At 52.0% G+C, this 20,985-nt stretch overlaps 1 protein-coding gene and 2 long non-coding RNA genes across 6 annotated transcripts in view; 1 reads left to right on the forward strand and 2 right to left on the reverse strand.

Annotated features, from left to right (window-relative positions):
* The window catches only part of LOC133760701 (sp110 nuclear body protein-like), a 45,592-nt gene extending 45,354 nt beyond the window's left edge, over positions 1-238 (reverse strand). For all 4 annotated transcript variants that reach the window (XM_062193309.1, XM_062193315.1, XM_062193302.1 and 1 more), the window contains exon 1: positions 142-238. The gene's annotated coding sequence lies outside the window, so the exon portion shown is untranslated. The remainder of the gene's footprint in view (positions 1-141) is intronic.
* On the forward strand, positions 90-20,726 carry LOC133760743 (uncharacterized). The gene is made up of 4 exons (XR_009866000.1): positions 90-245; positions 15,326-16,728; positions 18,536-18,581; positions 18,801-20,726. It is a non-coding gene; the product is annotated as an uncharacterized LOC133760743 (long non-coding RNA).
* LOC133760736 (uncharacterized) lies at positions 10,988-18,038 on the reverse strand. The gene is made up of 3 exons (XR_009865999.1): positions 17,735-18,038; positions 16,459-16,704; positions 10,988-13,462 (listed from the first exon to the last, which is right to left on the reverse strand). It is a non-coding gene; the product is annotated as an uncharacterized LOC133760736 (long non-coding RNA).
* Positions 20,727-20,985: the final 259 nt, after the last annotated feature.

A 20,985-nucleotide genomic window follows, 5' to 3' on the forward strand; every position in this document is an offset into this window, starting at 1 on the left:
CTCTGCACCCCCTTGGAGAACGCTATTTTGCAAAGAGCCAGCCTCGGAGTTGCAATACTTGAGTTTCACCCCGCAGCTGCCGCCAGGAAGTTCACCCCAACAGCCCCAGCCGAGAACAGAGCAGCAGAGCCCACAACTCACCTGGGGGCTGGGGCTGGGGCTGGGGCTGCTCCTACCCCTCTCCAGGCTTCTGGTGCACCGGGACACAGCCGGAGGAACAGGAAGTCGGGGCGGCGGCAGAAACGGTAAGCTGCCGGCTCCAGAGGAAAGAAAAGCGAAAGTGCTGGCTCGGTCGGAAGCTGCAGGCCGGGATGGGCTCTGGCGGCCTCGCTGCGGGCCCCGGGGGCAGCGCGCGCGCCGCAGGTCGCGGAGGGGCTACGGGCCCAGCAGGACCAGCCCGCAGAGGGCGCGCAGAGGGTCGGGGCTCCGGGGACCACCCCAGGGCCGTGGGAGCTGAGAGTCCACTGTGGCGTCCTCCCTGCTCCAGCCATTTCAGTTCCCGCGTGGCTTGGCCTCATCCAGTACTCGGGATGAAGAAAATGTTCTAAAACGCGAGTGTGGGCACGGCTGCCTTACTGGAAGTCACCAGACTTCGACAAGCAGACCGAAGGGGTGGTCTTTGGTCGGGCACTTGGGATGCCCACGTCCTGCATCAGAACGGGCCTTTGACTCCTGCGGGTACACACTGGGAGGCAGCAGGGACGGGTCAGGTGGGCTCCTGCCACCCACCAGCGAGACCCAGACCCGCTTTGAATTCCTGGATCTTAGCTTCTGCCCGTCCCCCGCCACTGGGGGAGGAGTGAGCCAGTGGATGGGAGCTGTGTGTCTCTTTCCCTCTGTGTCCCTCAGTCTGTCAGATACACACATACACACACACACATACATACATACACATACACACACATACACACACACACCAGGAAACCAAAGGGGCTATGTCAGAAATGCCTGGCTTTGTCAAAGTAAGAGGATGACGGGAGAAAATGGAAACAAAAGGGAGGCTGAACACGGCACTCCAGGCTCAAGAGCTGGGGGAGACAGGCCAGCGTTGGGCACCGGGAGTGCGTCATCCGCCCCAGGCAGAGTGGGGGGGGGGGTTCTCCAGAGTGGTGACCCCCGCAGAGGCCACAAGCACCTCCTCCTGCACCCCTGCTCTAGGATGGCCCAGCTCTGGCCGGTTCAGCCATCTGGGGAGTGAACCCCTAGATGGAAGCATTAGCACTCCCTCCCTCCCTCCCTCTCTGTCTCTCTGCCTCTCTGTAACCCTGTCTTTCAAATAAATAAAGCTTTAAAAAAAGAAAAGATTTCTAGCAAACATAGAAGTTTCTATGGGAAACTGTAAAATATAAAAAAAAATCCAGGGGGCTGGCATTGTATTGTAGCAAGTTGAGCTGCCTCGGCCATGCCTGCCTCCCATATGAGCGCTGGTTTGAGTCCAGGCTGCTCCACTTCCTGTCCAGCTCCCCACTACTGCTCCTGGAAAAGCAGCAGACGATGGTGCTGGGTCTTAGTCCACCCGTACAAGGATGGACTGGGTCCGAGGAAAGGTAAGTGCGCCGCTCGCCCGTTCCCCAGCCTCCCGATCCCGGAGACAATCAGACGCAGCGGGGAGCCAAGTCTAGCAAGGACTCATTTACTTCCTGAGAAACAGAACCTTTTATAGCACAAAACTGCAGAGTCATTGGGGCAGGGCTAAGGACCAACCAATCACTTAAAAATTCACCTAACGGGGGGCTTTCTATAGGACTAGCCCTATGTCTATACACTTGTTACTAGTTTTGTTACCTCCCCTGATGTTGCACAGCCAATCAGTTTTAGTGGTAAACAACTTTGGATTCCGTCCACCTTACTTCCCCTGGGCTCCATCATGTAACTAATTTCCCCACACGATGGCTCTTTTTAGCTCAGTTTTTTTGGAGGTACAAAATGCGTTCCTCTTAAGTGTAGGTTTTGGGGGATCTTCCTGAATGTGTCTGGTACCACACTGAAGGTGCGACCTCTCCATGCCCCACGAAGTCTCTGCACGAGATCTCCACGGCCCCAGCACCTGGCCGCTCATCACTAATCGGACACGGAGGCGCTGGGTGTGCACTTTTTGTGCGTGGCTCCTGTGTCATCACGATGCTTTTGAGCTTCATCCTTGCTTGGTAGGCCAGCAGGACATTCCCCCGCAGCTCCTATGCTGACCACTCCGCACATCCTGTCTGATCAGCATGATGTCCCTGATGGAATCAGCCGTGTGATGTTTTATGGGATGTCAGGTATCCCGTAGATTTGGGCTTCATTATGACAAAGGGAAGGTGAGTTAGTAGATCCCCTAGACAAATCTGTAATTAGTATTCTTTAAACATTTTATTTATTTTTTATTGGGGCGGGGAGAGGGAGAGAGAGGAAGATCCATTAGCTGGTTCATTTCCCAAATGCTTGCAACAGCTGGGGCTAGGCCAGGGAATAAGTACAAATCTCTCATGTGGGTGGCAGGAACCCAACTACTTCAACCATCAGTGCTACCTCCCAGGGTGTGCATTAGCAGGAAACTGGAGTCAGAAGCCGGAGCTGGGAATCAAACCCAGGTATTCTAAAAGAGGACGTCAACATCTTAACTGGCGTGTTATCTACAGGCTCAGTGCCTGCTCCTATAATTCATATTCTTTTTTTTTTAAGTTTTTTTTTTTTTTTTGACAGGCAGAGTGGACAGTGAGAGAGAGAGACAGAAAGGTCTTCCTTTGCCGTTGGTTCACCCTCCAATGGCCGCCGCAGCCGGCGCGCTGCAGCCGGCGCACCGCACTGATCCAATAGCAGGAGCCAGGTGCTTCTCCTGGTCTCCCATGCGGGTGGAGGGCCCAAGCACTTGGGCCATCCTCCACTGCACTCCCTGGCCACAGCAGAGAGCTGGCCTGGAAGAGGGGCAACCGGGACAGAATCCAGCGCCCTGACCAGGACTAGAACCCGGTGTGCCGGCACCGCAAGGCGGAGGATTAGCCTGTTGAGCCACGGCACCGGCCCTGTAATTCATATTCTTATGTATCAAGCATGAATGCAAGCTATTTCCAATCAGAATGGAAAAAATAACGTTCACCAAATCCGTGGCCATGCACATGTACCGGGTCCCAGGAATGACCTGGGGCTTGTGTCTAAGCCTGGTCTTCCACCTTCCCCACAAATTCTGTGAGCTACTTCCAAGAAATTGGTTTTCTACCTGAATTAGCCAGAGTTTTGGTTACTTGTGCCCCCAAAGAGTGGTTGATTTAAAAATTGAGTACCAAGGAATGAACTGTAGGCAACAGATCTCAAGTGAATGCGAATCTTCAAGTGAATGTGAATCTTCAAGTGAATCCATCTGGGCTTGGTTGTCTGCTGCGACTAGACACAAGGGTAGGGGACATCCCATTAGCCTTGAAAGATGATAGTTTGGCATGCTTTGGCAAACTGAAACATAACAATGCATTATGGGCTGGCGCCATGGCTCAACAGGCTAATCCTCCGCCTTGCGGCGCCAGCACACCGGGTTCTAGTCCGGTTGGGGCACCGGATTCTGTCCAGGTTGCTCCTCTTCCAGGCCAGCTCTCTGCTGTGGCCTGGGAGTGCAGTGGAGGATGGCCCAAGTGTTTGGGCCCTGCACCCGCATGGGAGACCAGGAGAAGCACCTGGCTCCTGCTATTGGATCAGCGCGGTGCGCCGGCTGCAGCGCGCTGGTCGCGGTGGCCATTGGAGGGTGAACCAACGGCAAAGGAAGACCTTTCTCTCTCTCTCTCTTTCTCTCTCTCTCTCTCTCTCTTTCTCTCTCTCTCACTGTCCACTCTGCCTGTCAAAAAAACAAAAAACAAAAACAATGCATTATGATCAAGACTGGGCATTCCCTCCCCATTCTGCTTCCAATGTCAGATCGTAGTGCATTTAGCAAAATGGAGAGAAATCTATCAGGTTGAATGAAAGCATCAGCTTAGTGGGAGGTATTAGCACCTACTTGGCCTAAGTCTGGTTGGGAAACCAGGCAGGGAGGCAGGCTGGAGGCTCCTTGCTCCACAGGTCACATGGAAGAAAGGAAGACCGTGGGGGGATGGTCTGATGGTCCTTGTTTGCTTGACCCAGGTCTCTCCTTGATCCCAGTCTGCAGTGAACTCGGGGGTGGGGGGAGCAGGAGCTGGAGAACCGGGGAGTTATTCTTGGGCTAATGCAAAGTAGGGCTTGCTTGTAAACCTGGCAGGGATACATACCTCTGATGTCCCAGGCTCCCCACCAGTCAGCCGAGGAGCACCCAACACCTTGTGCTTACCAGCAGAGGAAGCGGGCGCATTCACCTAAATGCCCAGCTCAGCAGTGGCCCGGGTCTGCCTACTGCCCAGGAGCAAAGAGAGGGCGACCCTAAAGGGCAATGAATCTCACAAAATGTCACCTCCCTACTTCCACCCTCCCTGGTGAAACCCCGCCCTGAACCACCCTAGATCTTCCCCAGACCCTTTGCAAAACAGTTGGTTAAAAAGATAACCGGCTCAGGGCAGCTTGCAAAACAGGTGAGTGTCCCCAGCAGGCTGCTGAAAAGCCCCCACTTCCCCCTGGTAAGCAAGCCCCCTTCGGCCAGCAGCAAGTTCCCTCTGCAGCCAGTGAAAGCCCAGTCCCTCGAGCCAATGCACAGTGTCTTCGGGGACTGTCGCCACCTCTGTGTTTCAGTAAGCAGCCTGTCTCTGTCGAGTCTGTCTCCATCTCCCTTTTCAGTCTCCTATCTGAAGTATTCAGAACCCAACAGGCACCCAAGCAGGCTGCTGTCGTCTGGGCCAGGCCGTGTCAGGGCTGCTGCGCTGGGAGCAGAGGACAGCTGTGCCCAGCAGAGGCTCCACTTGTCAGAGAGAGGGAGAGAGAGAGAGAGGATTACAGAGAGGCCAGGAATTTGTCTAATTGTTTTTGGGTAATTTGGTATACTTTTTTTTTTTTATTTGACAGATAGAGTTAGACAGTGAGAGAGAGAAACAGAGAGAAAGGTCTTCCTTCCATTGGTTCACCTCGCAAATGGCCGCTACGGCCGGAGCTACGCTGATCCAAAGCCAGGAGCCAGATGCTTCCTCCTGGTCTCCCATGTGGGTGCAGGGCCCAAAGTCTTAGGCCATCCTCCACTGCCTTCCCGGGCCACAGCAGAGAGCTGGACTGGAAGAGGAGCAACCGGGACTAGAACCTGGTGCCCATATGGGATGCCGGCGCCACAGGCAGAGGATTAACCAAGTGAGCCACGGCGCCGGCCCCAATTTGGTATACTTTCCAAGCATTTCCTTATACAAGATCTTTTCTTCAACCACCAGAACCACTCATGAGACAACAGCCTTTACTTACTTTTTTTTTTTTTTTACTAAATTGGAGTTTTTCCTTAGAAGTTTTGTGTCCTTTTGTTGGCCAGCTTGTGGAGTATAGGAGAGGGGCCTATGTATTAGATCAGAGAGGAGGCACATGGAATTTCCATCCCTTATATCTTATTTAATAGTAGGGTTACGTTAGATGTGTTCGTTTTTCATTGCTGACTTCAAATAAAGTGGTTTAAGAAATCTCCCCTATATTATGCCCACTGCCCTGCAGGTCAGAAGACTGGAAGGGCTCCACCCTCTGCAGCCTGTGTGAGCCTTAGTCCGGGGTGTGCGTGGTGGGGCAGCATGGCCATGTCCTCTCTTCTCAATAGCGGCAGGCTTGGGTGCAGGTTGGAGGAGGTGGAAGAGGGAGGAGAGAAGAGCGTGGAAGGGTCTTGCCCGCCAGGCTCAGCTGTGAGCCGACACAGGAAGGGGAGCCAGTGTTTTCTGCCATCAGATCCCTTTATCAACTCCATCGCAAGCCAAGCGAAAGGGGTAGGGCACATAGTTTGACTTCTTTTTAAATGATTTTTGAAAATTTGTTTTCATTTTATTTGAAAGGGAGAAAGACACACAGAGAGCTCTTTCAGCCACTGGTTCACACCCCAAAGCCCACAACAACCAGGGTGAGGCCAGGAGCCTGCGTGTCCCACATGAGTGGCAGGGACCCAAGTACTTGAGCCAGCTTCTGCTGCCTCCCATGGTGCATAGCAGCAGGAAGGTAGGTTGGACACAGAGGAGCTGGGACTCCAAAGGCTCCCCCATGGTTTTGTTACGAGTTTGCTTATTAATGATTCAAAATTAATAAGCCTTGTGGGTTCTTGCCTTATATTCAGAGAAGGATTCTGAATACTGGCACAAATAAACCAGGCAGCATGTTAAGTTTTAAACTTTTATTCAGTGAGGGAAATGCATAGGAGAGTGAGGGCCCTATCTAACAGAGAGCAGGAAATCTGGATTCATACGGAGCACCAGGAGCCGGCCACGTGGAGGGGCATACAGGCCAGGAAGCGTGGGGCGGGTGGCAATGGCGAAAAGGGGCAAAATGGGCCAGGCCTGCCATGTTCCAGGCCTTTAATCCACTTCCAAAGGGGCATGGTTACTTAGTCTGATTGGCAGGTGGGCGCACAGGTGTGGTCAGGTAGGAGCATGAGGTCACGCAGGGGGCGTGGTGAAGGCGTGGTCTTCCAGCTCACAAACCTGATCAATTTTACCCTGTATGCCTGCCTTCATCAGTTTGACAACGCAAAAGAAATGAAGGCTTTCCTCTGCTTGGTTGTGAGCAAAAGGCGACTGTGTGTTCGCAGGGTGTCGGGTGCATTACATTAGGACGTGGGTGCTCGAAACTAAGGTGACCGTTATGAACCTAGTTGCCTTGGACTTTCCCAGTTTTGCCACTGAAAGTCCCATGACCCTTAGCTTAAAAAGACTGGAACAATTGGCCACTCTATGAACTCTTGAGAAAACAGGAGGAAGTGGAAAAATCTGTCACACTGACTCCTAGAGTTTAATTAATACCAGACGTAATGATTGTTTTAAAATAGCTTTAAATTACATTTTGACCAGAATAATATTTAATAGGGCTTGTGATGTGGACTTGGTGATTTTTAAATAAGAACCACAGCCTGGGGACACAATCATAATTGGGTCTTGCCTTGCTTAGCCAGACTATTTTGAGAGTAAAACACAATAGTTCTTTGTTCTAAATTAGCTGGATTTGAGCTCCAAATCTCCATATACCAAGAGCTCCATGGACTGGAGGGAACTTCAATATGTTTTTTTTTTTCTCTAAAAACACCATGCTTAAGCAGGAAAATCCAACAGATCTACTAGCCCAGAACAGGAGTAACCGGGCAGGGATGGATGGATAGGCATCAAGAGAGAACCTCGCACTTGCTGCGCTGTCCAAGATTGTGGGATTTAGTGTCTGCTGGAGGGCAGCAGGGAAGAGCAAGGCACCTGGGTCTCTTCTCACTGGGCTGTGAGTTTGGATCCCCGGAAGAGAAGGGAAGAGTGAGGGGGAGAGGCCCAGAGATGTGCTGGCCTTCCAGAGTGCTCCTGGTATCTGTGTGAGAAGGGGAGGGAGAAGACCCCTCAGACGGCCACACCTGGTGGATGACCTTCCCTCGCCTGGTAACCCCACCCTCCAGAGGCAGGAAGAAGGGAAAGCAAAGATGCATTTGTCTCATTGAGGACCACACTTCACCTTTTCAGCTGTTTTGCTCAGCCTAGGCTTTTAACACCTACACCTCCTGCTTCCGCTGGTTTATCCAATTGCCCTAGAACTGTAGAGCTCCTGTAACCTTGACTAAATATTAAGAGAGTGACCACTTGCAAGGCTGACACTTTTGTTTCATCTTCAGATAAGGTCTCTAAAGATGAGTGTTTGCTCCATGGACCATTTCGGTCTTGAATAGCGGGAAACCCGCTCGGTAATTGTTCAAAGAATAGAGTGGGGTTCCATCACCAAGCCATGGGGCCTCGCTGGGTTTGGTTTGTGCTTTGCTGACCTGGGGTGCTCACGGTGGGCTTGGAATTCATAGCACTTGCGACTGAGTCTCACGGAAAACACTTCCTCATGGAGTCTATCTGGGTCCAGCCCATATTCCCAAAGCATGGCTGTTGAGTGATGGGCACGGAACACAAAAAGAAGAGAAATTTCGTTTTCCTGATTAGAGAAAATAAAATGCACTCAAATGATAGCAAACACTGGGATACCCATCCCCGGCCAGCTGAGTGGCTGAGAAGTCTCTGCTGCTGCATCTACGAAGTCAACCCCCACTTACTCTTTGGAATGAAGGGTTTGGAAGACCCAGTTCTCTGGGTTAGCCCTCTCCTGGTTTAGTCCTTGGATCCGACCATCTCGTTAGGCAGGAAGCTGGAAATTAGCCTATGTGTGTGTGACAGGGGCTTGAGGAAACCAACATCAACAGAAGCCCACCCCCCAGGTGGTCCCAGCCCTTCCCCCTCTCTCCTCACCACTAAGTGGGTTACGTGGCCTGATAAACATCCTTCCTCCAACACAGGCACCCTAGAGGGAAGCCCCTTGGCCAGGAGCCAGCCACACTCCCACTGTCCGATGACAAATTTGGGAAGGAATTTCTTAATTTATACTCAGAAAACGCTCTGTCCTGGAGGAGAAGGAGGAGGCGGTAAAGAGAGACTCTGTTAAAAACCGGGAGCCTAAACACAGACTGCACTCAGCTCTCTGCTCTCCGCTGAGCCGCCCGCCTGGCCTGCCAGGTGTATGCTCTCCATTCAACCACGTAACCTCGCTCTCTCCCAGTCTGAGTGACGGGGCTCTCTCTCTCTATGCCTTCCATTCTGATGGATGCCCTGTCCCCAATAAAACCTTGCTACTTTGCTCTCTGTCTCACGCCTGAATTCTTTCTTGCATGAAGACAAGAACCCCACGGCTCCCACGGCCTTTTCTCCAGTGACATTTCTGGCAACCACGGGGGAACTCTAAGAAGACTTCAAAAGTCGAAGGGCTGGGACCACCTGGAAGGTTATCAGGGTCTGAGCAGGAAAATGCTGGGCTTCTGGAGCTTCCATGGTGGGTGCTGGTCTTCAGGCCCTTCTCTCGCACACGCACACATAGGCTAAATTTATGACTACCTACCTAACACTGTCATTCTAAGTTAAGTGTATTCTAGGAATGCCTTTATTTTATTTTTATTAATTTATTTATTTGACAGGTAGAGTTACAGACAGTGGAAAAGACAGAGAGAAAGGTCTTCCTTCCGTTGGTTCTCTCCCCAAATGGCCACAATGGCTGGAGCTACACCGATCTGAAGCCAGGAGCCAGGTACTTCCTCCTGGTCTCCCATGCGGGTGCAGGGCCCAAGCACTTGGGCCATCTTCCACTGCTTTCCCAGGCCACAGCAGAGAGCTGGACTGGAAGAGGAGCAACCGGGACTAGAACCAGTGCCCATATGGGATGTTGGCGCCACAGGCGGAGGATTAACCTAGTTCGCCACGGCGCTGGCCCTAGGCCTGCTTTTCTTTCTCTGTGAGCAAATAGAAAAGTACAATCAGTCACTGATGATCATTGCATTGCATTATTTTGGTGCGTTCCAAAAGTTCCACTTAAATGTCGTTTTCCTAAAGCCTAATACGAAAAGAAAATGATCCAACTCCTTGCTTTTAAGATACCAAGAATCAGATGACTAATTTTAGGTTCAACTTACATTTCATTTCCATAGCCCTACATTAGTTTTTTAAAAAGCTAATTGAGATTAGCATTTCACTTCTCTCAAGCAGCAGTATATCAAGTGCTTAATATATGCCAAATTTAGTTGTACATCTACTAATTTATTTTATGTTTGTAACCAATATATGAAATCAAGTGGTGCTTATTGCTATTACAGAAACTAAAGTATTCACAGCAGATTGGGACAAAACTACACAATCAACTGAAGGCATTTTAGGTTGAGAGGGACAGGGAGAGGTGGAGACAGAGAGAGATGGCAGTTCTGTGAGTTAAGAGGCTGAGATGCAGGCTGTCCCTCTCACCTTGAGTGAAGATGTTTGTACACTGGTGCTGAGCGTGTCACCAACAAGACCCCACGGAGAAGAGTCCAATCAAGAGGCAAAGAAGAAAAGAGGAACACAATACCTCTTCAAGAACACAAATATCTAATTTCCTGCGCTGTACACTGTGCTTCCAATAAAAAACAAACTTGCCTATTTTGTGTAGCTGAACCAACTGTTGGAAAATCGATCATACTTAGTTCTTTCCTAAAACATGCCTAGGAAAGAAACTAGCAACTTGGCGATGCATCTATACCAGACCCCACGGGTCCAGGGGCTGCCTCCACTGGACTGATAAGTCTCAAGGCCATTGCCATCTGAAGGGTCTCACCTGAGTGGTTGCACACCGCAGGTGGCCTGGAGTGAGGGGCAGAGATGGGTGTCCTGAGGCCGTGGGCCTACGCCTTGATCTCTTTTGCCTCAGTTTCCTTATCATAGGGTGAATCAGGCTGACCCTTCTCAGTCGTCCCAGTGCCAGCCTCTCTCCAAGCGCGTCTCGGGACCTCGGATCCCGCCGCTTGTTCCCAGCGGTGGCTCTGCCCATGGGTTGGGATTAGCTGCTCCCTCCTAGAGCTCATCCGAGCACCCCTCACCCCTGCGTCTGTGGAAGCAGCTCTCCAGAGGACCCGCGCTCCTGAGCGCCTCTCTCAGCTGTGGAGAAAGCTAAGCGGAGAAGCACACTCCGTGTCCGCCAGGCTGCCCCGTCACTGTCTGCTCTCTGCCCACCTGTTAGTCCAGGCGGGGAGACGTGTACCACGCACAACCTTGTCCCTGGCTACCTGGCTGCCATGAATGGTGCAGCTGAGAGCTCCTCCAAGAACAACGACAGCAGCTCTATGTTCCTCGTCGTGTAAGAGCCAGCGATCAGGAATCTTAGCAGAAGGGGGTTACGATGGTCTCACTGAAGCCTAACTTCTCTGCCAAAGCATTCTGTTTTTATTTATTTATTTATTTATTTTTTTTTACAGGCAGAGTGGACAGTGAGAGAGAGACAGAGGGAGAGAAAGGTCTTCCTTTGCCGTTGGTTCACCCTCCAATGGCCACCGCGGTTGGCGCGCTGCGGCCGGCGCACCACGCTGATCCGATGGCAGGAGCCAGGTGCTTCTCCTGGTCTCCCATGCAGGTGCAGGGCCCAAGCACTTGGGCCATCCTCCACTGCACTCCCGGGCCACAGCAGAGAGCTGGCCTGGAAGAGGGGCAGCCGGGACAGAATCCGGTGCCCTGACCGGGACTACAACCCGTGTGCTGGCGCCGCAAGGCGGAGGATTAGCCTAGTGAGCCACGGCGCCGGCCAAAGCATTCTGTTTTGTGTGCAATTTGAGGGGTGAAACTGGGTACACATTCTGTAGTTGTATATCATGAATGCGACTCAAGGGGCCAGCGGCACGGTACAGCAGGTTAAGCCACCACTTGAAATTTTGGCAGCCCATATCATAGTGCCAGTTCAAGTCCCAGCTGCTCTGCCTCTGAGCAGTGTCCCTGCTAATACCCCTGGGAAAGCAGTGGGTCAAGTACTTGGGCCCCTGTCACCTACATGGGAGATCAAGAAGGAGTTCCAGCACCTGGATTTGACTTGGTGCAGCTCTGGTCATTGCAGCCATTTGGTAAGCGAGGATTTCACTCTATACCTGTGTCTCTTCCCTCTCTTTCTCTGCCTTTCACAGCTCTAGAGATTTGTGCAAGAGTTTCCTAAGTACCTCTTTGTCTTTTTGGGAATGAGCTTGATAGAGGGGAGGGGGCACGTGCAATTGTAAAGTGAGGCCCAGTGCAGACAGGTGCACAAAAGCACAGAGGCGAACCTGGATTTCTACGCTCCTTTGTTTTCTGCAGTGTGTGGTGAGATCTAGGGAATTTTTTTTTTTTTTTTTTTTTTTTTTGACAGGCGGAGTGGACAGTGAGAGAGAGACAGAGAGAAAGGTCTTCCTTTGCCATTGGTTCACCCTCCAATGGCTGGCGCGGCCGGCGTGCTGTGGCAGGTGCACTGCGCTGATCCGAAGGCAGAAGCCAGGTGCTTCTCCTGGTCTCCCATGGGGTGCAGGGCCCAAGCACTTGGGCCATCCTCCACTGCACTCCCAGGCCACGGCAGAGAGCTGGCCTGGAAGAGGGGCAGCTGGGACAGAATCTGGCACCCCAACCAGGGCTAGAACCCAGTGTGCTGGCACCGCAAGGCGGAGGATTAGCCTATTGAGCCATGGCGCCGGCAGAGATCTAGGGAATTTTTCACAAGGAGAAATTAAGATGAGGTGAGTTTTATGGTCTTGTCTGATTTGCAATTATTATGTGAAAGAATCGTAAGAAATGATGGCATTGCTCGTGTGAATTATACAGCACTCAAGGAATTGGAGTCCTAGTGTGGCTTGAGAGCAGGGGAGGGATCTCTGAGATAATATTTTCACACTAAAAGGTCCCACGTGGTAGGTGCTCGCTTCCACAGGGAGGTGGCCGCAGAACCACAGAACTTCAGTCCGTGGATGGAAACGTGCAACAAACAGGTTAAGTGATGTGTAGATTCAGGACAGGTGTTAGTTTTTAAAAGATTGAGTGTGAATGAGAATCCGAGGCAGAGGAGGCAAGGGGCGGGGTGGGAGGTGGGGGAGAGTGCCACCTGTATACAGGACAGCTGCAAATGTCCAGCCAAGACTTTCACAGGCTTCTCAGACAGGCAGTGCCCACCTGGCCCCTGGGCAGCCTGCTCCCCTGGGATACTGAGGTCCTGGCCATTAAATTACCAGATGTCCTTGATGATTAGACCTCTCACCCACAAGGAATATTTCATCCACTGGGTTTTTCACAGGGAACCTATTGTTCGACCTTTTCAGGGAGTGCCTTGAAGACCAGACTCTTTCCCAAGGTGGCAAAAGTGATTCAGTCCCCGTTACCCATATGGGCTGGCAATCTCCAGCCAACAGAACCTACCCTTGCTACGGGTACAGCAGCCACCTGCAGTGGCCTTACAGTCAGTCTCCCCACGGGCAAGAACAGAAGCTCCCCGAAGTGGCAGATCTCTGTGGGTCTGTATGTCTCATGCTTTCAGAGTCACGCGGCTTCTAGAAACTTCCCTGTCAGCACCGCATGGCAGCTTCCCGGCTCATGACAAGGCCCACGGAGACATCTGGTGCCAGCTGTGTAATCTGATGTACTCACCCAGAACAGTCACTGCTTGTGTGCTAATATTTGCTTAAGAGACTCCCGTAATCTTTCCCTACATGGAATAGTAGCCATGTTTCCAGTCATCCGACACATAATTATCCAATGTGTGATAAATCAGTGGACACGGGGGAAGATTGGGACAGGACCTCTGGCCTCACAGATAATTTCCATTTCACTGTAAGCGTGGGAGAATAACTATTGAGGAAGACAGGTGGGAGATGCTGGGTCCATCAAGGCGGCAGAGACAGGGCCTCTTATCAGGTGACTGATGACGGTTGGGTCAGGCTTGTCCAGGGCCTCTGACTGCTCCAGGCTAGAGATAAAAGCTGAGGCTGCCTGTGTCCCAGGGAAGGCTGCCAATCTCTCTGCTGGATATCCAACGTCAATGTCAGTCCGTCCGCTGAGTCACCTCTGAAAAGTCAGCCAGCCTGATGTCTCCCTGGGATCTGGATAGACAGGAGAAGAGGAAGACGTTCAGGGAGAGGAGTGGCAGCACTGCGACTTCAGACACATTTTATCCTCAGGGCTGTGTCCCTGGGACAGCTGCCAGAGGAGCTGGTGGTCTCTGGGACACGTGCATGGCCTCCAGGACTCCAGCCCCTGTGACTGCTGGGGGCTGTGCGTCCTCCGCCTGATTCTCACCGAAGCTCTCTGGGTGGGATGACACAATGGGGCAGCTAGATGGAAGGAAAAGGCCTGAGGGCCCGTTGATGTCATAGGCAAGTGGAGTTTCTCCAACTCATTCTATGGCACCCAGGGCCGGCCTCCCTGCAGTGTTTCACAAAAGGCCCACTTTGGCCTGAGAGCCGGGAATGGAGTATGCATTGTGCCCTTCCTGGAGCCCCCATGGCCAGTCTGAGCTGGTTTGGATGGAAGCCATCAAACTTAGCAAATCTCCGTTTTTATGCAAACTACCTGGTCTATGCTCGATAATGTGCAAGCCATTCTGACCCCACAGGCCTCATCCATTCTCTGGTTGTCATGTGACTGCCTGCTTTGGGGTCTGCCCAAAGGTCACGGAGGATCTATGCCCTTCCACATTGCACAAACTAAATCAGACTTTGATTCCTTGCTTTGGCATGAATTGCACACCTTAGGTAGGGTCACTTTTTGTACAACTGCAGGGGGCAGCGCCCACGGAATCTCATGCAGTAATACCAACACATTGAATTAGTCCATTTGTTATTACTGTAATGAACTATCTGAACCTGGGGAACTTGATAAAGGATACAAACTTAGCACACAGCTCAGCAGGTTCAAGGGCACGGCGTGGGCATGAGTTCTGATGAGGACCTGGGGTGAATGAGATCACAATGGTGGCAGAGGAGAAATCACATTGCCAGCTAGGAAGCCAAAGAGCTGGCCAATTTGTTGTTTCCTGACACCCGGTCCCATGGGAATTACCTTGCTCCCTCCTTCCAAGGGCATGGCCCCTAGATGGGTCAGGTGTTTCATTACTGGAAGTACTGGAGAGGAGCTCTTTGGGAAAAGAAAGCTTATTTTGCTTGACAGTTTGGAGGTCACAGTTCAGGATCAGGCAGCCCCACTCTCTGGCATATGGGGGGAAGCTGGCAGTGTGGAGTGGGTGCACAGGGACCATCACATGTTGAGCCAGCAAGCAGAGTGGAGGGACTAGGCCGAACTTGGCTCAAAATAGCCAACCCTCTCGTAAGAAACACCCCCGAGGGCACGCCCCCGCTGTCCCAAGCACCTCCCAGCAGACTCACCTCTCAGACACTCCAGTTAGATCAAGTCTCCACCCTTAGTCCATCAACCCTTAGCATTAAGAAGGCAGAGTTTAAAGATTGAATGGGTTTAGGGGAGCCAAGTCCCAGCCAATCTACAACACCCCCAACGACCTAACGACCATCCTCTAGGTTCACCTCTTAAAGGACCCGGCAGCTGTCCACTATCACATGGAGAATTGGGTCTGCCACATAGGAACCTCTTGGGGACACACTCCCTCCATATCCACTCCATACCATTCATGACATGCAACACGGGAGGGAGAGTCAGGTAGTTTGAGGCTACCTCCAAAGCCATTCTGCAGCAAGATTGAGATCTTATCCATGCTGGCTTTGACCCTTGTCCAGCTGAGAGAGTCTTCACCAGTCAAGCAGCCCTGGAGCCCGGGGTGTGTGTGGCTTGTTTGGGAAGGCTGCAGACACGGAGTTCAGGGCCCACAGCCAAGAGTCTGTGGGTAGGAAAGTTTCCAGCAAAGGTATCCTCCCCCTGTTAATCTTTCTCAGGAGAGACTCAAAGACCAATAACAACACTGACACAGAATATCCCTGTGTTTATACAACCAGGCTCTGCGCGGGCTGAACTTGAACTTCAGCCATACACTGGAATCACCTGACGATCTTTGAGAACTATTATTCCATCTGAAGAGGAACTAGCAATCTAATCAGCCTAAACTATGGGTTTAAAAGTCCCCAGATGCTTCTGATGCACAGAATTACATATTCTTAAAAATACCAACACCTACACCCCAGGTGAGACTAACCCTGGCCTGGGGCTGGGACCGTCGTATTTTCTACACCCTCCCCTAGAAGATCCTAATGTGAAGGTAGGCTAAGAATCAAAGCACCAAAGATTCAATTGCAAGAATCATAAGCATTTGTTGTCTCTGATGTGTGCTCGTTCTCCCGGGAGAGGGGTCATCCCTTTCTTGAGAACGATAATACCACCTGGGTCTCTGCACCAAGGAGAAGAGCCACGGCTCGCTGGCCCTGGGTCAGAGCAATTGCAGTCTCCAGCTGGCTGGTGGGAAACGGATTCTGCTCTTCAAGGACCAGCCAAAGTTGCACGTTGGTCCCTTGCTAAACAGTGGGTTTAGTTAGGAGACCTTGCTCTCAGGAGCACAGCAGGGAGGCAAGCCTGTGGACAGGCCACTCTGGGCCCTCCCGAGTTCACCAGATGTCCGGGCACCACACGCCTCTGGATTGCAATTGAGTTGTCACCGCACTTGGCCTCACCCGACAAGGGGCTCCGTCACAGCCCAGCTCTCCATCATGAGAGCTCGGGTGGGTGCACACCACACAGTGCTGTGCACTGGGCTCTGCATTTGCTCTATGGATTCTGCTGCTTGGAACAAATAGGAGTTGCCTCGCAACTCTTGGACGCAAATCCTGAGAAATTCCAACCTCCACAAAGAAAATTAAAACTGGCTACCGGCCCCAGATATTGGAACAGGTGAGAACTCACCAGTTGACTTGGGGAGCCCTTCCCACCCTTTACATAGAACAAGGCACCAGCTCTTTGATGGACCCAGAAAAAGAGGATTAAGCTCCAGTCTTCAATGCTGCTTGGCCAACCAGAGATGGCGCCTCCACACCTGACAGTAACGCCAAATTTGCTGAGTCCTGGGTGATCTTCCCACTGGCTCCTAGGGACAAAGAGCTCTGTCCTCCCTGCACCCCCCCCCCCCAGTCATCTGTACCGTGGTCTTTCTACTGCATGGACAGTGCCAAGGCCCCTGGCTGTCCAGGCACAGAACCCGCGGTCCAGGAACTCCTCCTCAGGCCTCTTCTCAGCTCACACGGAGTTTATGGCCGAGAACATGGGATGCAGGGATTCTGCAGGAGCTCAGTCCATCACATTTCATTCTCAACGCCTTCTTTCCACAAGCCAAGTTTGTCACTGCCACACAGGCAAAAGGATTTCACACTTCAAGACTTCGTTTTACCTGTAAGATCATACAATTCTTAAGGTTTGTATAAAATCATCATTTTAGTTTGTTGTAGTCCTCCTCGTGTGTGAGAATCTCTGGTTTCATAAGGAGAACGTTCCGGGTCTGACCCAGGCAGGTCACGGGTCCTGTTCTGAACTCTCTGTAGCCTCCCAGGGAGAGGCAATCGTGCATCCTCGCAGGTTCACGCAGAGCCTGTGTGTTCTAGATTCCTGCAGTGGTGGCCTCGCAGGGTCTCAGGTCCGGTGATGTGGTCCTTGCTTTGCCTGCTACCTGGGAAATGCAGATGAGGGAGCCGGGGTGGAGGCTGCTGCCCTGCCGCAGTGCTGGTCCCAGAGCTTCCATGAGGACTGACACACCCGCCTGGGGGCACTGAGAGGTGAGGTTGCAGGCCCCTCTGCCCTGTGTGCTCCCCGGCAGGTTCCTCCTGCGTCTCCATGGCGGAGGACCAGGGTCCTTCAGTCCCAGGATCCAGCTGTATGGCCCAGGGAGCTGGCAGAGGAGGTGAGTGTCCTTTGTGCTACCAGAGCTACCCCTCTGGGGATGCTGGGCCAGAGCCAGGGCCCTTTATCTACTGCTGTTGTCCTTTCCTCAAAGATTTGCAGCGGGCATGCCTGTCCAAGCAGGTAGGGGACGGGAAATGCAGTGGCTTACCTCCCACACTTCTTTGGGAAAGACGGGAAGGATACCTGAATCCCATATCTCACTGTGGTCTCACTGGGCTGATGGGGGCCCGAAGTCCCCAGGGGTTAAAGCCCAGCTTTTGACACTTGGACCTAGCAAGCAGGATCCCTTGTGCTCCCAGGACAGGGTAGCGAGGCCCCCTGCTTGGTGACCTCGCTTTCCTTGGACTGCCTGCTGGCTGCTACCACGGCTGGGAGTGGCTCCACTGGCTCAAGACCCCGTGTCGGGGTTTCAGATACTCTGGGTGGTCTCTCCCCCATCCCCCCGCCCAGCCCATCAGGAAGGAGGGCAGTGGCACCACAGGAGTGGGGGCTGTTTCCAGGGGTCTTTGCCCTCTGCTCACCTCGTGTCCAACCTCTCAGGACCTGGGACGGTTGCACTTTGTGCAAGACGGAGGAGTCCTTGGAAGTCATTGGAATTCTGAGCTCCCAGAGAGCTGAGTGCGGCCTGGGGAGCAGTTGCTGAGTTGGAAGTGAACCCCAAGCCTTCTCCTTTCTCCTCTCACGTGAGCAGCACCAACAGGCTCAGGGTCAGGGGAGTGGCCCCACCCCCGCAAAGGGAGCGAATCCAAGCCTCACTTCAATCACACTGATGTAACACCAAAGCTTGTTGCAGAAAAAATAGCTCAGCCAATACATATCCAGATCCAAGATCCACACATATCCTGGGAAAGTTCCAGAAGATGGTGTGTGTGAGTCATGCCTTCTGTCTGGGAAAGTTCCAGAAGATGGTGTGTGTGAGTCATGCCTTCTGTCTGGGCGTGCATGTGAGCTCCTTCTCTCCAAGCTGCTTTGCAGTTCTAGCCTCTTTCTTTTGCAGAAAAGTGAGCTCCTCATATCTCACATGAGATGGGAAGGTCTATTGCTGTTCCCAGAGCTCCTGTTTTGCAGCGATTCCATGTTATTACTGTGTGCAATTACAGCAAACCGTGAGTACAGGTTGCCAGGATGTTATGTGACCCAGAAACGGGCACTTATCTGCTAATCCCATCCCAGCCCCAGGCTTCAGAAATCCTGAACTCCAGATTCCTTTACCCGAAATGGACCATGGAGTTAACACGACCACCAGAGAGGAACAGAAGTGGCAGGGAGGAAGGAAGAGGTTCTTGTGCTTACCCTAGGCATTGCTCTGTTCTTTATTGTAGAGAACAGAGATGACTTTTCACCCACTGAAGTAACCGGCCAAGTCCAGTAAGTACTATTTCCCAAATGTGATTTCCCAAATCTTTCCACACTTCTGTCCAGTTCTAAGAAATTGTGCTGGGGGAAAACGGAAGTTGGTCTGAGCCAACTTTTCCACTTGGCTGGCGTCTTGTTTAAGAATCCCGATCTTTCTCATGTGCAAGGTGTCTGATGGCACTAGCCATGCGTGGCATAATTTTTCTCTTTTATCGTTTCTTTTTCTTCCAGTGAAATGGATTTGACCAAACAGGACTTCGACTGAAGGCTGAAACTGAGAAGGATTTCAAGGGAGTGTTTGTTATCCAGAAAACAGATGAGAACAGCCAGCCGGTAAGGTGGGCGCTGTGGATACTCCAGCACAACCTCATTTTCTGGCCAGGCTTTCTCATCCCCAGCTGCAGTGAATGTTGGCTGCTAGAGACTGAAGGGCCCCAGGGATGGCTGCCTGCTCCAACGGCTCTGCTCTAGGGCTGGGAAATCCGTCCATCAGGGAACTGTGTTCCTGGGGGCTCTCAGAGATGTGAACCTAACAAGGTGATAAGGGACACAATGCTGGGAGCACCAATATCCTTGAGAAGCTCATGGTGGCTGTCGTCTGTAGGCTGGAATAATGGGAGAATAGATGTCTTACAGGACTGGGTTCCTTAGTAGAGATGAAAATAACAGGATCTTAGAGTAACAGAGGCCAGGGGCAGCATTTAGCTGTCAGAGCTAGGTAAAGTAATTTCTGTAATGGGCAGCAAAGTTAGAAATACAGCCAGGAGGACCTGACCCATCGGTGTATATGGAGATAACAGGACATGGTGTTCCTGCAGGCACAACAGATGGGCAGCCAGAAAGGCTACTGCTTCATATAGATCATCAAAAAGAAATCAAAAATAGATGGGCAGAAGGCTGAGGTCAGTCCCCTTGGTTTCCTAGCCTGAGCCAGTTCCCAGCAGGGCCCAGAGTCCATGTAAGGAAAGCAGGGCAGGTTCTCACAAGGGAGGATCCCACACGATTCCCTCGGTTCCTCACCCAAGGCACTCGTGGTCGTTTGTGCAAATATCGCATGCTGGGGAGAGGGGACTCACAGCTCTTTCAAGGGTGTTAAACACCACATCGGACCTTCCACTAACACCTGGGGACCCCAGGTACCATCGTGGCCCCTGCTGGCCTGCAGTGTAAGGAGGCTAGGGAGCACATCTCACAGAGGGCCCATGGATCCGCAGAGCCAGCCGGCAACTGCTTCCTCTGTTCCTGAGTACGGAGCAGGTCACGCCTCGCTCTGATTTGAACTGGTTCCTTAACCTGTGAAGTAGCCACAGCTGTCTCGGGAAAAGCCAGGGAAAAGGCTCTGACATGAAGTTTCTCCTGGTGAAAGTCAGCCGAAGCCATGTCCTAGCCCTGGGGAATGACTGAGATTAGTGCCAGCTGCAAAGACTTGGAAGAGGCCATGGAATCCAGGAAACCCAGCTGTCTGGCCCCTGCCAAAGCTGGGTGGGTCGTGGCCACCACATGAGTGCTAGAAACTTAACCAGGGAGTAGAACTTATTACAGTTATTGCGCCAGATGTGTACCTTTGTTAGAGCAGTCAGAATAGCCTCTGGTAGGTGGTATGCACCTGTTACTATGGGAAATGTGCTTTTAGAATGCCCAGCAGTAGGAGGAGAGGCAGCTCACAGTCATAAGGACTGGACAAGAGTACATGTTTATGGCTTGGCTCCAGGGCAAGGTGAATTCTCCCGCTCCGTCACCCTATGGCCTGGCTGCACACTCCGTAGTACATGGGTCCAAGTTACAGATGACAATGTGTCATTGGCCCTCGTGAGCAAGGAGTGTTGAGAATTCTGAATGCCTCCTCAGTCACAGGCACTCCAGATGGTGGGGACAAGCCTACCAAGATTCACAGCTGTGCCATGATCAGGGGTCAGTGAGTCGGAGCGGGTCAGGACGTCCCCTCCAAAGCCCCAAGCCATTGCCCCTCGCACTGCCTGCCACTAAGAAGCCCAAGGCTTGGCAGGCCTCTCCTGGCGAGGAGAATAATCGTGGTCGACAATGTGATACAAATGATTCTTGAAACGTGTGTGTTTGAGGGGAGGCAGGGGCGTGTGCCTTCTCAGATAAAATGTGCTAATCTATGTTTTTCTTGTAATAAAATACAGTGGATGCTGTTTCGTGTCAGAAAATATAGCTATAATCAGTATCATAGCTTTCACTTTTCATCAGATCTCAGTTGCCCTTGGCTCTTTTTAGCTACTTGTTTGGGTTGTGAGTGTAGCCAACTGGTACAAGGGTAGCGCAGGCCAGTCTGTAAGAGACAACTGTGATGTTAGCCCAACAGAAGGGAAACCCAGCGCTTGCACTTGTGAGTTGTGGGTCCCTGGAGAAAACACATACGATTCCCCTGCTCTGGTTCCTCCTGTAAAACAGA

The sequence above is a fragment of the Lepus europaeus genome, chromosome 1 (genome assembly GCF_033115175.1).
Source record: "Lepus europaeus isolate LE1 chromosome 1, mLepTim1.pri, whole genome shotgun sequence".
NCBI classification, from domain to species: Eukaryota; Metazoa; Chordata; class Mammalia; order Lagomorpha; family Leporidae; genus Lepus; species Lepus europaeus.